The sequence below is a fragment of the Acanthochromis polyacanthus genome, chromosome 22 (assembly GCF_021347895.1).
Source record: "Acanthochromis polyacanthus isolate Apoly-LR-REF ecotype Palm Island chromosome 22, KAUST_Apoly_ChrSc, whole genome shotgun sequence".
NCBI classification, from domain to species: Eukaryota; Metazoa; Chordata; class Actinopteri; family Pomacentridae; genus Acanthochromis; species Acanthochromis polyacanthus.
The window spans coordinates 19,128,806-19,143,064 of record NC_067134.1 but is presented as its reverse complement, the minus strand read 5'-3'; the positions used below and the strand labels follow the sequence as shown (position 1 = coordinate 19,143,064).

At 40.5% G+C, this 14,259-nt stretch overlaps 1 long non-coding RNA gene across 1 annotated transcript; it reads right to left on the bottom strand.

Annotated features, from left to right (window-relative positions):
• On the bottom strand, positions 1-4,049 carry LOC110971115 (uncharacterized). The gene is made up of 4 exons (XR_007939383.1): positions 3,918-4,049; positions 3,309-3,346; positions 3,037-3,149; positions 1-2,905 (listed from the first exon to the last, which is right to left on the bottom strand). It is a non-coding gene; the product is annotated as an uncharacterized LOC110971115 (long non-coding RNA).
• Positions 4,050-14,259: the final 10,210 nt, after the last annotated feature.

Sequence of the window (14,259 nt, the reverse complement as noted above, 5' to 3'; positions counted from 1 at the left end):
GCTTTTTTTTTTTTACCTCTATGTCCTTGTTAATCACTCGTGATTAATTAATTACAAAGCCTCTAATTAGATAGATTCATTTTTTTAAATTGTGTCCTTCCACTAATATTTATCTTACTTGGTTAATGTCATTTTTGCTCCTGGACCCAATGTTAGCTGGAACTCAATATTTTTCGAATGTCTATTGTAAAATCTATTTATCTATTTATCTTAAGCTAATAACTTTTCTCCGGTAAGTCGCTGCCCTACTTTCCAAGACGACACTCCTCTGACTCTCTGACCTGCTGCCTGGACATCGAGCCGTGTTCTTGTGAGTAACGTGTATTACCCTATCATGAGTACTTTTAACTCAAAGACAAGACGTGTCTTTCTTGGAGTGGAGCTTTAATATACAGGCTTGCCATTCTTGAGTACAAAACGATGTGAAACTACAGGCGTTGCTTCTCCATCTTCTCTGCATCACTTTTGCGCTCTCATGTCCCGGGGGAAAAACCCCAGCAGCACATCCGGTGGAGTGACACGTCAATATAAGAGCGGTAATTTCATAATAAAATTCTCTGTATTAAAACGCATTGAAACGCGCCTGAAAGGCAGAACAATTTATTTTCCAAAGTTACAGGGAGCCACAACAGAGGGCTAAAAGAGCCGCATGCGGCTCCGGAGCCGCGGGTTGCCGACCCCTGCTTTAGACAATCAAATTAAGTCCCTTTAATAAGACAGAGATCATAAATGTAAATTACACTGATCATAAATCAGTGTTGAAGAGCAATTAAAGGGAAAATGAGTCAGCGAGAAACAACTCTAAGCACGTCCTATGCAAGATAAAACTGGGATCATTAAAATTCTCACAGTGCAAACCGCAGCAGCAGATACTGTTGTCGTTAAACATACAAAACATGCTTGAGGCTAATGTTAGTACAGATATTAAAATGGTCTTAAAACTGTATCTTTTGTGCTAACTGAAGAACAGACAAATTGTGCTGATCACATTACCCTAATGACTTTATGATCCTTCTTCTTTGTTTTATTGCAAAGTGTAAGTAGTAGAGTTGCACCACAGTATTTGTCTTATTTCCATCTGCTTCCTTGTGACATCATGAGTTGGTGCATCGTTCCCTGAATGCTCCCTCAGACACCATAATCTTAATACTCTCTTACAGTGTGTGACAGACCAAGATTTTTAAATCTTGGATTGTTACTACAAAAGTTCCCACTTGTGTGAGTGATGGAAACATATTTTACAGTCTATTAGGATTTTAAAATTCTCCAGGTGCATCTCAGAGTTTCATACAGTGGCAAAAGTTCAATATTTTCATTAGACATTGCGCAAAGTGAAAACTATATATTCTAGAGTCATTACACAGAAACTGAAGTAAGTCAAGCCTTTATTTTGTCTCAGAGTGGATGACAACGGCTTACAGCTCATGACCCCCCACCACAAATTCTTGCAATATTTCACAGAGGGCCACAGAAATGTCACCCAAGGGACCCTAGAGACTCCCACACAGTCCTAAGAAGAACTCTAATAAGCTAATTTTCTCAAAAGACCTGCAAAGAGCCTTGAATTTCTCAGTCAGGTTCAGTACACACAACCACAATCATGGAGAAGACTGCCGACTTGACAGCTGTCCTGAAGACACCTTCCATAAGGAGGGTAAGACTCAAAAGTAAGAACATTGCTGAAGGGGCTGGTTGTTCACAGAGTGCTGCGTCAAAGCATATTAATGGAAAGTTGACTGGAGGGAAAAAATGCAGCAGGAAAAGCTGCACAAGAAAAACAGATGAATGCATACTTGAGAGGACTGTCAACAACAGCAGAATGAGGAATGTAGAGGAGATTTACAAGCATTGGACTGAGGCTGAAGTCAGTGCATCCAGAGCCACCAAGCACAGACGTGTTTGGGAAACGGGTTACAAGTGTGGAATTCCTTAAAGACTAAACGACGCCAGAAGCATCTTACCTGGGTGAAGCTGAGAAAGAACTGGACCGTTGCTAAACGGTCCAAAGTCCTCTTTTCAGACAAAAGTAAATTTGGAAGTTTTAGAAAACAAGGTCCCAGAGTCTGGAGGAAGAGTGGAGAGTCACAGCCTCACAAGTCCAATGTGAAGTTTTCACAGTCAGTGGTGATTTGGGTGCCATGTCATCTGTTGGTGTTGATCCTAACATTTCGAGATACATTTTGGAGAGGTTTTATGAGCTGTTGTCATCAAAGTTAAAATAAATAAAGGCTTGAAATATTTCAATTTATGTGTAATGACTAGAGTATATACAGCTTTCCCTTCAAAGAATAGACGATGAAAATATCAAACTTTTTCCACCATATTTCAATTATACGAGATGCACCTGTAATAGTCTGAGCCTGGCTTGATTGTATATTGGTGAAGGTTCTTTTGTTGTGGTCCTCAGAGATCTCCTCTATTTGTGTCGTGATACACTTCCACTAATATATCATTATAATCGCACTTTGCTGTCAATACAATACAACAGGAGGCCCACTCACACACATTGTCATGCTATTGACTGAAAACACCCGACCAAACTGAGATTCAACTTACTACTACTTTGCCTCATTTGTTAAACTGGTTTCTCTTCATCTACTCTTTGGACTTTTCTGAACAATCAATGTTATTTTAGGTCATTGTTTGTTTATGCAGAAACACAGAATATTCTAAAGGCTCCACAGACTTTCAAGCGACAATATAAATGTGACTCATTACTTTTCTTAAAAAACTCAAAATAATCCTGAATAGGGCTCACCTATGGGGTTCACATCAAAAAAGTGAATGGGTGTGCGAACAACAGAACTGAACATGCGGTTGTGCAGAATCTGAGCTGATCTCACCAACCCATGAAATATGATGAGACTCCGGGCATAACTTAAGACCACAGCAGCTGCTGTCAAACCTAAATGTAAAAAGACAAAGGTTACTTTGGATCGTTTTTTTCTTGTTGTTGTAGAGCAGGAAATTCTACTTAAAATGAAGGATTTTATCGAGTCAACATGGGCGTGAGAACTGCAAGAAGAGAAGGCTTACCTGAGTAAATGCCAAGATAAACTGTGAGATTCAACTCTCGATCTGACTGAGTGACATTCCCGTTCTTCATGCCAGCAGCAGCTGCCGTGCTGTTAGAATATTCTTCTCTTGCCCTGTCAGACGATGAAGCAAACACATCAGACCAGACACACTGAATAACATAGCAACCATTTAACTTGAAACCAGTAAAATAAACAGCGTATAAAAGCAACAAACGACTGCATCTTCAGTTATTCATCATGAAAACATATCCACATGAACCAAGTGCTCACCAGTACACCAACCACCAGTCCTGCAGGATATAGGCAGCCTAGAAAAGAAAGTTCAATCAGCATTTTGTCATGGATGCAACATGCAGGTCTTGTTAGGAACACGTATCAAAAGATGTACCAACAGGGGTGAAACGACTTAGCCCCTGGTTTGTTTCCACATTTATATTTTCTTCCTTTTAAAATGCAGGTTTTATTGTTTGCTATCTGCTGTGAATCTCTCTACAGAACTTCATATCAAGCGAAATAAACAGAAAAACCAAAGCTCTACTGCTATTTCAGAAATATGATTTGTGTTTTCAGTCCATGTAATTTTGAGTTATCTTCTGATCAATATTGCTTGATTCCATACATTGTTGTATAGTGTCCTTCATGTGTGGTTACATGTCTTCTCTATGGCTGTTATATGTTGAACAGCTAATATAATGAAAGATATACACTGTATGAACAAATGCGTTTGCTAATGTCATCTATAATATTAGTTTTCCCACTAACTAGAAGGAAATACGGAAGACTGAGGGAATTTCAGACATTGGAAGAAAATAGTTTCTTTAATGTCCATATTCAGTTTTTCCAAGTTTTACTTTTTGAGATCCATGAGCCAGGGCTTACCTCTGCGATGATACTGAGCAGAACAATAACCATTAAAGCCAGAAGGCTGCAGCTTGCAGTGAAGTATTTAAGATAAATATGACTGCTGACATTTCCTTCAGCTCGACTTTCTTCTGCAAAAGACCCAAATGTTTTAACCTGCAAAACAAGCATTATCCAGACATAAAGATTAATATCTTATTTTCACTGACTGAAGTTGAGGTGCATGAAAAGAAGATGGAGGAAGCATATTGTCAGAGATGTGTAATGAGCTTAAAAGGTTAGAAAAACTTTTTTCAGGAAAACTGGACAGAATTTCTTATTAGCAAGATCTGCAAATGATAAAGTACCTAAAATGATAAAGAGCTGGAAAATGTAAAGGAAGTCCATAAAATGTATCTGAAATGAGGGGTAAATAATGATAACATGATGTTCCTTTTAAATAAACCTACAGGAGGCTGCTCAGGGCTGCTGCCCTCTGGTGGCAGGAGGCTGCTGTAAGAACACTGTGAACTGTGTGAGAGATTCGTCCTCTGGCTGATTAAAGACAGTTTTTCTGGATCAGCTGATCGAGTTCGGTCTTGTTCCTCCTCAGTTCTCAGCAAGGACACCATGTCCAGGCCAGAACGCTGCAGCTCACCGTAGGTTCCCTGGCCCATGATACGACCCTGCAGGGGCAAACGATAAAACTACATGAAGGTGAAACCAGGCGTGAACTCACCGTGACGTCACCCGTTGGTTTCAACCATAGATATATACAAACGCCAGATGTCTCGAGACGGAGTCGGCGGCGTCGTCACTTGGCAGCCATCTTAGGACAGTGGACTGCTCTGGCGCACTGTACTGTAGTCAATGGTAAGGTGGATGATTTCCTCACTTTAACACTCATAACTCGCTCAATTCTTGATTGATTTACAAACGGTTTAGTTTATTACAAACCTTATTAACGTGGCTATGATGCAGGCTCAATTCCGAAATCGCAGCTTTTCGTTTTGAAAAATGCGGCATAGTTGTGTGTCTTTTCTGCCTGGCTACTCACATTGAAGATGGTGTTACTCACAATCTGATTTTCAATTATTAGGTTTTCCTGAGACCAACGTTTTTTGAGAACCTAATCTTTAGGCGAAATTACATTCTTTGTGGTTGTGGTTGTATTTATTTGCTTGTTAAGAGACTTTGATTGAGACCTTAGACTTATTGTTTGTATACATCTATGCCTGGATTAGTTAGCCTGCAGCCGAAATGCATTGTGGGTAATGTAGGCACCAGGTTCATGAAAAGAAATCATCTCTTTTTGTTGTGCATTGATTTTGGTTGAGCTTTGTTTTTATCTGTGCATTAGAAAGCTGATAGTAATAAAAAAGTGCAATGCTAAATATTAAAATTACATTTACATCCATTTATGCTGAAAAAAGCTGATATCTGTGTTCATTATTATATGAATTCAATGGTTTTAATTATTCTTATGTAAGCAGTAAAACAAGTACATCTCTGACGTTTATAACAAACCAAGCTGTTGTAAAATCGGTTGAAAATTGAGCAATCTACAGTGATTTTAAAATCCATGCTCCATTGACTTCAATGTTATGAGTGATCGAGCAGCCCTGTCCCAAGATGGCCGCCATGTGGCGACGTTGCTCCCCATAGGCTGACAGCGCTCATGAGCCATCTAGTGTTTGTATATATCTATGGTTTCAACGCTGAGAAAATGAAGCCTGGATTTTGCTACTTCCTGGTCGCCATTTTGGATTTTTTGGAGCCAGTGACGTAAATAGCGTCATCAAACAGGCTGGACCGGAGAGCAACTCGGGGCAGGACCAGTCAATTGGACTGTCAATCAAGTATAGCCACGCCCCCTGGCTCCGCCAACTTTAACGATTTATTTAAAATTCAGTATTGATTTATTTTAACATCGGCCACCTGATCTCTCATTTTGACCATGAAAACTAATGGGAAAAAAATCCTGAGCTGTAGAAAATCAGTTATCAAATTTTATTTTTTCCAAAAAATGAATAGCTTGTTTTCAGTCACGTGATTCTGACACCGCGCGAGATTCAGACGGAGGGCAAGACGTAAACTACAGCAATGGAAGAGATAGAGGAAAGTGTCTATTGCAGCTCTTTAAATGGAATTGCAAAAGAAAGGTACCTGCAAAAAGTCACAAGATATGCCGGATGCAGGGCCGGCTCTCCCTATACGCGAATTAAGCGGCTGCTTAGGGCCCCGCCGCCACTAGGGGGCCCCCGAATTGACTGTGTCTGATGGTCAGATCCACAGACTGCCACCTAACATTACTTGCTTCGGACTAACCTGGCAACCACGGTGGTTGCCAGAGGGGCCCTCTGTCCCCCCGCACTTTCCACATCTGTCCCCTCTGTCCACCGCACTTTTTTCAGCCGTTACAACAGCTAAACCCGTTATTAGCATCCAGTAACGTGTTTTCCCGAGCCGTCTTTGAATGCACCATGAGCGCATGCTAACGCAGGTGTTCCACAGGAGACGTGCTGCTGTGCTGAGCAGTGCTGAACGTGCGTCTGGAGTAATGTTTAGCAAACCAGCCAGAGCTAGCAAGAAGCAAAAAACTTTACACAGTTTTTTCCAAACAAACCGTGTAAGTTGTGTGACCTTGTTGGATGCAAACAATGTTAGACTTGTTAGCTAAATGATGACAAGGTAAAACGTGGCAATATATCAATATGTTAAGCTAGTTAACAATAATTCAAATGTGGCTGCCTCTGTTACGTTACTGCTAATTAGTTTATTCTTGGAATAAACCCAGTCCTCTTTCATTTCTGGGCAGAAGATGTGCTCACAATTGCTCTCCATGTATTTAAGTCTTTTGGTCCCAAAAGAGGAGAGTCAGGGAGGAGATAAAAAGAATAGGCTATCTATGGTATAAAAGTGGTTAAATTTACAACTATTTTTACTGCTTCTCTTTCTAATTCTATCTCAGAATTTTGATTTTCAGATTTTTTTAATGATTATTTCCATAACAAAGAGCAGAGTCAGGCAGGAGATGGACCAGAGGCGGCGGCCAGCAGTAATGTTGACCATGCAGGGTCTGCAGAGGTAAAAAAATATATACAAGTGGCTGAGAAAAAAATATGTATCTATGGGTTAAAGTGATTTTGAGGTTAAATTCTACTGCAATTTTTACTCTTCCTAATGCTATTTCAGAATTTTTCTTACCACATTTTTTATGTTTATTGCCATAACAGAAAGAGCAGAGTCAGGGAGGAGATGGATCAGAGGCCAGCAGCAGGGACAAGGATGTAGGGTCTTTACAGGTAAGGAGAGATTATAACTTCCTGAAAATAAGATATCTATTGCAGGGAGAAACCAGGCAGTACTGATCATTTTATGTTCAGTGTTTGGCACCTCTGGCTACTCGTCCAGTAGATGTTCAAGGGACATTGTTGTCAACTCAACTAGAGTTTGGCCACTAAAACTTTAGATTTTATAGTTTAAAGTTTTATACTTTATAGTTTAAAGAACTAGCCTAGTTGGTCCCCTGGTATTGTACTGTGGCTGTTAGGGATTATGTGGTTCTTTAGCCACTAAGGACGGTGCAATTAAATGTAAGAGAATGATAAATCGCTCTGAAAAATTTGTCCCCCTCACTTCTGAGATGGTGGTTACGCCCATGCCTGTCTTTATTCCAATAAAACATCAATCATCATGGTAACATATCAATTTAAACTGGCTTATTAGAAAACTATACGGGAAAAATACAGGAAAGAAAAAATAAACCAGCAGTCAGTTGGTGACTCCATGCTTCGTGCGTAAGTTAGGCTACTGTGACACCACGGCACCGTTTCAAACTTGATCGATTACACTGGTCTGGAGAAGCCACAGATGGAAAAGCAGTAGCACGAGAGATGGCATCATGGCTCCAAAAAGGAAGTTCAGGAGTGGGCTGAATATTTGCTGTTAATCATGTGCATGTGTGTTTTAACCCAATTACAAGCTGTGCATGTGATTTGGTAGTTGCCCTGTACATGTTTTGGGGCCACAAAAAAAATCTTGCTTAGGGCCACCAAAGTCTTAGGGCCGGCCCTGGCCGGATGTGATCCCTACCTTCTCAAGAAGACGGATTTTTCGACAGATTTAAGATATTTGCCTACTGTTGAGGCAGTTGACATCGCAAATTACTTAGTGTTCCAAATGTCCTTCTGCACAAAACAGCAGATGAAAGCGTACAAAAGTATGGAGTCTTACAACTATTTTGTTAGTGGATGGGTGCACGACCTGGGCTCAAAACTACTGAACAATGACCTTCGTTTGGTTTTCGCCAGGGTGAGTGTTTATTTTATTATTTATGACTATTTCATGTTTAGCATATGTAAGCATCAGCAGTTAGCAACAGCTATTAAGCGCAGTGTGTGTGACGTAACTTAAACAAAGCAACGAAAAAACAAACGTTAGTGCTACATAGGAAAGTACATGATAACTATAAGCGAATAAACAAGTTACCTTGGACAAAATGGTCACTGCACACACGGGCATTATCTGACTCTGCTCCTCCAGATCGCAGGCGAAGATTTAGTAGCCATTTCTTCCGGCGTTTTTCAGTGAGCTTCTTACAACTTTCCCCTTTATGAGTGACTACCTTGGGTACTCGGTAAAAACTCTTGCTTCTTTCCCGGTTGGAACGATTTGAGCAGCTGTAAACGACGCAAAACATCAGCATCTTGGTTACAGACTTGCTTACTACTTCACTTGTTGCCCTCTGTTTGGATTTCGCACCCGCTGCCCAGCACGGAAGTGACGTCAAGTGAAAACAACCTATTGGGGTCTATGGAGCAAAAGCTTTTTGGAGCCAACCCTAGCGGACGGCGTGATATTGCAAGTTTTTGACACTTCTGGGTGGGCTTCAATTTTGGAGCCAGATGTTACGTCCATCTTTATATACAGTCTATGGGTGAAATGAACAATGCAAACTAAAAGGTCAGCAGATGTTGTGGCATTTTAAGATTGAACAAATGATAAAATTAGACAAATAGGATGTATAAATCAAATGAGGAGCAAGCAAAGATGTAACGTGTCAACTGAAGTTATGAGGACACTGGATAATCCTGTGGAAAGCAGCAACCCGACTGAAGCCTGTGGAGCCTGAGGCCACATAAGGCATGAGACAGGAAGTTCATGCCCTCTCTACGTCTGCTCTTGTGAGTTGAAACGTAGGGCACGCTGAGCCAAGCAGAAATAAGGCCAACCTATCAGAAATAATAAAGAGGAGGTGGTCTAACTTTTGGTAACATTACATCATATACATTCTGATTGGGCCTTAAGATGATAAGTTGTGGCTTTCCAGAACAGAAGAGGTGTGTTTGCATAGGTAAAAAAACAAAACAAAACAATGTAACGCTTTGTGTAGTTAGTTAAAATCCCAAGATTTTGCTCATGTTTGTTCTTATAGCCTCTGGATTGAAAAAAACATTATTCACATCAGACTCTGAAGATTGCTTGAAGACTCTTTGTTGATCCAACTTTTGATCCAGAATTGATTTTTGACTGTGTGTGTGACAAAGCTGCCTGATCATCACCACCCCTGAGCAGGCAGACTGAGTCACAGCACAGAACAGCTGCTGTCCTCTTTAAACGTTCTCAATGTAGCACTAAATATCAAGGAATTGTGACCACACACATATACTTTATGGCAAAACAGGGAGGGTGTGTGGCTAAGAAGATAGTTTAAATCATTTCCAACACATTTGTCTTTGCAATGAACTTAAACATAACATCTTTGGAATTGGGATACAGTAAAAAACAAGAAGCAGTGGCAAGCTTCATTAAATCATTTTCTTCTAAAGGGCCACAAACCTCCTTAAGGACCAAAATGTGGTCAGCTGCTGTCAGATGCTGCAGCTGGTGCGTGACCAGGACACGACACTTGTTCTTCAGCAGGCCAAAGATACACCTGATTATGAACACAGACAGACGTCACGTAATTCAGAAATACGAGGAGAAGCACTTCTGTCACAGATCTGACACAGCTGCAGTTACTATGCAGACGAGTTACAATAGGCCAAATGTTTCCCTAAATACCTCTGCATGTTTTACCATTGTCTGGACACATGGGCTATGTCTGAAATCAGCCACTACACAGTGTGCATTACGTCAAAGAAGAGTTGCAGACGGCTGAGGGAGCCAGCCGAGGATTGGTGGCATTTCCACAGATTTCTGCCGGCTATTTTACAGTGACAAATTTTACAGCGTTGAGATGTATGTTCTACAGAATGTGTTTATTCTATACGTGTAGCTTGTTGACATCACAACAGTCAGGGCTCAAATTATGGTGTAAAAATTTTAAATGAGCATTTGTATTGATGTGTTTAATGAAAGCAGAGTGACAAAACAAATACCTGCAGAATGATATGAATTTCTCATAAAAGTGCCAGTCATTTTACTACCAGAGGATATCGATTAGTTGAGCAGTAATGTAATTAACAGACTCGAGTAGTGCCCAAAAGTTTCACTTTTGCCTAGGAGCTCCCATCATAGCTCCCATTCACTTTATAGTAGTCTCTAAATAGGGAGGAGAAAATGAATGGATGATTTTGGACACAGTCATAGTCTCCTAAATTCATAATGCACAGCAATCGGAAATATAAAGTATACTAAAACCTGGCAATATGCAGATTTAATTGTTGAGACATTTCCAGAAGAATATTATTTCCTGAATAAGATATTTACTCTTTCTCTTTTGTAAGTTTAATTGCCAGTGACATTCCCAAATATCAGCATGACTGGCATCTGGCCTCACTCACACTGTATTATTTTCTTAGTTCGGAAAATAAAATGGTGAAATTTGTCATTTTTGTGACTGATAAAACGGAATCCAAAAACAAGTATGCATTACACACTCATTAGGATCTGGATGGATTCAAGAGACAGAACAGACAAAACAGCTCGTCACTTACTGTTCAAAAATATGTTTTCCAACTTCTGCATCCACGGCACTTAAAGGATCATCCAGGAGGTAGATGTCTGCCTCCTCATACACAGCCCTGAAATCAATCAAACACACATTTTCTAATTGAGTTGAAGCTTCCTGTGTCACATCAATGTGCACATGTACATGAGGCTGAGCAAACAAGAGCGTGCTTCAGGGAACATTAAAAGCTGCCTCTCGGCTATGGTAAGAAACATATCAGGTGACTCACACTTGGAGAATGCAGAGAAATGCCATTTAATGTGTAACTGCTTGTTGCCTCATGTATAAGTTATGGAATGTGTGTTTGAGGTAGCATTCCTTCGGCTGAACGGTAGCCTTGACTGTCCTCGTACCGTGCCAGGTTGATACGAGCTTTCTGTCCCCCGCTGAGCGTGGCTCCTCTGTCACAGATCAGCGTCAGATCTCCATCTGGGAGCAGCTCCAAGTCCTGCACTCAAAAACAGAGAAGGCTTAAGATAAAAAAGAAGAATTTAAAATAAATACAGCATAAATGAATTCAACAATTTTGCCTCTCATAGTAACAGTTTGGTTTTGTTTTGGCCACAACAAAACTGATGCCACGTTCCATTAATGTCTAAGGCCAGAAATTGTTGAAAACTCTAAATTCCAAGCTAAAATGGCAACAATCAACATGGCTGATGGCAAGAAAGGTAAGACAGGCAGAATATAAACTAAAAGCAGCATAGATCAACTAAGGAGAGAGGATAAACAATGCAAGCATCTGCCGGAAAGCTTCCAAGTAGGACCACTGAAAGCACAGACTAAGAGTCATTTCATCATGTATTTTCAGGCGGGAAGTTTGAAATTTTCAAGGTCTACGTTGTCATTAGCACAGACACAAATCAAAAGAGTTAGCAATCGAACACGGATGTGAAACTGACCACAAATGTGATCTGTGAGCGCAATGTGTCACTGTATCACAAACTAAAGCCACAGCTATTTTTAAAGAATGGAAGAGTCAAAAATAATGCCCAAAGAAGGACAATCAGTGGAAAACAGTCAGCGGTGCAGAGCAGATAGAGGAGCTCCGATCTGGCCACCTCTGACTGTCCTCCATCACAGGATGTGGTTTGCAGCAGGGTCATATCTCACCTTCTTCAGAGCGCAGGCTCTGAGGACTCTCTCATACTTCTGGAGGTTCAGTTCTCTCCCAAACAGGATGTTGCTGCGGATGGTTCCAGGGAACACCCAGGGCTGCTGGGATGCGTAGCTCAGGCTACCTTCAACCTTCAGTGTCCCAGTGTCATGAGGCAGCTCTCCCAGGATGGCGCTCAGCAGGGATGACTGGTGGCAAAATCCATGTTAGGGACATGTCAGCTGAATATGAAGTGGCATGCAGTCAACACCTTTTCAAATTAAAGCTTTACACAGATGGACTCACCTTTCCAGACCCGACTGGTCCAATTACAGCCAGAAGTTGGTGGGACTTTGCTGTGACAGAGACATTCTGCAGAGATGGTGCATCCAAAATCTGGCCGAAAAAGAGAGGTGATGCTGTAAAACCTTTTAGAACAGATGTTACATTAGATAGATAAGGAATGCAATTCCACTCATTGCCCACTGTGAAATGTCATTTTAACATCACAATATTCACCTGATCCCAGAAGCAGGTCAGATTTTCAATCACAACAGAGGTTTCCCTCTTTTCCCTCAATGGCAGCTCACAGTTTTCTCTCTTCACCTCTTCCAGCAGGAGGAAATTCTGGGAAGGTGTTAATGGACACGCATGCTTTTACTCTATAACCAAAGTGCTGTCTGCTGACTGACATTCTACAATGCCTTAACACTGCAATCTCACCAACATTAACCTCTGAAAAGTGTAACATAAAATTTTAACATTCCCTCTGTCAAGTCCATACTGCAAGATGTTACTAAAGCAGGTTATGTAATACATAACATTTTACAGTCACTGAGTGACAAAATCTTACTGCCACCCATTTTACCTGTAAGCTATTATCTCAGATGTCTTTACCAGATACATTTATAAGGTCAGACATATGTTGAAATGTACTGGCTTCCTGTAGCGTTCTGTCGTCCCAAGTGGAGGACTGATACATAAGGCTTATTAATAATAATGTTTGAAAAACTGGGCATTGATTTCAAAGCCTTGAGTCACTGAATGGAATTTGGGTCTATGTAGTCAACTGTTTGGTTTCATAATGTTCTGGGAATTTAGGACTTTCATAATATGAATATTTGAGCAGAGGGATTTGGAGGTTGCTTCAGTTATTTGGTGAAAATAAATCATCAATCAACCATTAATACCACTAACAAGTGAAGTGAATAGCAATGATTATCTTGCTAATGCTGTGCTGCCCGATACCACAAGGTATCTTCAGAGGTGTGTGGAGCCCAGGCCTTGATGTGTCTGTTATGGCAGCACAAGTGGAGCTACACAATATGAGGCTGATGGTTTAAGTGTTGTGGTTGTGCAATATACAGGAGTTAGTTGATTTTTAAGAGAGACCAGAATTACCTCAATCCTGCGAAGGCTCACAACCGTTTCTGACAACTTTTCAATGGCCAGAGGAAAGAACAGAGTGACTGTGAGCTTAATTGTACCATAAAGAGACACAGTGACAAACACGCTGCTGGCAGTGATGGGGTTTCCCAGGAGAGCGTAGGCGGTAAAGGTGACAAAGACAATGATCTTGCTGCTGGCAAAGAAGGAGGCCATGTTGAGTCCTCGTAGGTAGGAGCTCTTCAGTATCTGAGCGACTTCTTTCCTAAGAAAGTAAGACAAAAAATGCTTGGTGACAAAGTTAAAGTGTTGCTGAAGTTTGCTCTGTTTGTAAGCTGTTCTCTTAAATGTCTGAGTCATGCCAGCTTTATGTGCAGCCTTTCTGGCACAAATAATTTTAACTAAAAAGACCCTTCACTGAAAAGCAGTGGGTGCAATGCAGTCTATTACTAATTTGCCATGCACCAATAATCTTAAACGTGTGAACAAATCAAAAAATGATCAACGTTGCATCTATGTATAGTAGGCTTTTATCTTTAACAGTTCGAAAGAAATTGCTGCTCAAATCTAGCCTCAGTTTTTACTGTGCAAAAAAAAGTGCAGAAAGTGGGTCAACAGGCAAGAAAAGAGTCTTTGACAGTAATTGATACAGCAATAGAAAATTTCACAAATATCTTACGAAAAATATATATTTTAAGCTTTAATTAAAAATAAAAAAAACATCAATTTCAGGGAAATCAGAAAGGGTAGAGCAGATTTTGCTCTAAAATGTGATGATATGAGATGCAAATACCCGATTGCGTTATTTTGATTTTTAAATAAAAACAAAACCATAATTCGAGTCTACATCACCACTTGGTCATTTACTTGAAGTGTTACTGTTCCACCTAACATGTTATGTTAATGAGTCTTAATAGTGGCTTTGCCACACACCTACACCTGGC